Raw genomic sequence first — 1,171 nt, 5'->3', positions numbered from 1 at the left:
CCGTTCCGAGAGATGATCGCTCGTCCAAAAATCAGCCGAAACGAGTGGAANCCGGCCGAGATATGAGCCTTTGAAGTTGGGAATTTCGCTCTCTTTTGCTGCCCTGGCCGAGGCCGAGGACGGCGACGGACGCGTTCGCGCGCGCGGCGCTCGCCCGCAGGGCCGCGAGGCCCGGGTGGCCGTCGTCCGTCGCCGCCGCGGCGACGAGCGGCGGGCCCGCGGCGCGCGGGCCCAGGCGGCCCCGCGCGGGGCGCCGCCGCGCGGCGACGACGCGCCGGAGCGCCGCGGCGGCGCCCGCGGCGTCGCCCGCGCGGCGCCGGAGCGCCGCGGCCCCGTAGGCGACCTGCGGGGCGGGGACGTCTGTGTGATGTTGTGTACCACAGCCCCGCGCCGGGGGCCGACGAGCGCGGCCCAGCCCGCGTCGCCGCGCGCGCCGACGTCCGCGTCGAGCGCGGCGAGGAGGTCGCGCTGCGACGACGCGTTGAGCGCGAGGAAGGGCGGCGCCTCGCCGAGGAAGAGGCGGCTGAACTCGCGGTAGGGGCCGCAGCACCGGGGGCCGGGCGCGCCCGCGGCCTGCGCGCGGGCCGGTCGCGCGCGCGCGGCGCGGGGGAGGGGCGGGCGCGGGGGCCGCGCGAGCTTCAGGGACGCGTAGGCCGCCGCGGCGGCGCCGTGGCGCCAGAGCACGGCCGCCGCGCGCAGCGGGCCGGCCGCGGCGGCGCCGCAGGCCGCGGCCGGGTCCGGCTCGGGCCGCGGCGGCTCCGGCGGCTCCGGCGGCGGCTCCGGCGGCGTCTCGGCCGCGTCGCCGCAGCCCGCGGCGGCCGCGGCGGCGCGGAAGGCCGCGGCGCGGCCCGCGGCGCCCGGGACCGCGGCCGCGGCCGCGGCCGCGGCGAGCGGCGCGTCGCACGCGTAGGCGCGCGGGTCGTGGTAGAACGCGCGGCGCGGCGGCGGGAGCGCGGCGGCGGCCGCGGCGGCGGCGAGCGCGTCTTCGTGGCGGCCCTGGAGCGCCAGGAGCTTCGACAGCGCGACGCGGGCCTCGGCGCGCGCGGCGTCTAAGCCGACGGCCGCGGCGAGCGCCTCCTCGGCGCCGGCGCCGTCGCCGAGGCGCGCGAGCGCGACGCCGGCCTGGAGCGTGGCGACGTAGGCCATCTCGTCGCGCGTCGTGCCGCCGAAG

Source organism: Aureococcus anophagefferens, assembly GCF_000186865.1.
Source record: "Aureococcus anophagefferens unplaced genomic scaffold AURANscaffold_4, whole genome shotgun sequence".
NCBI classification, from domain to species: Eukaryota; class Pelagophyceae; order Pelagomonadales; family Pelagomonadaceae; genus Aureococcus; species Aureococcus anophagefferens.
Note: the sequence above shows the minus strand (reverse complement) of the source record.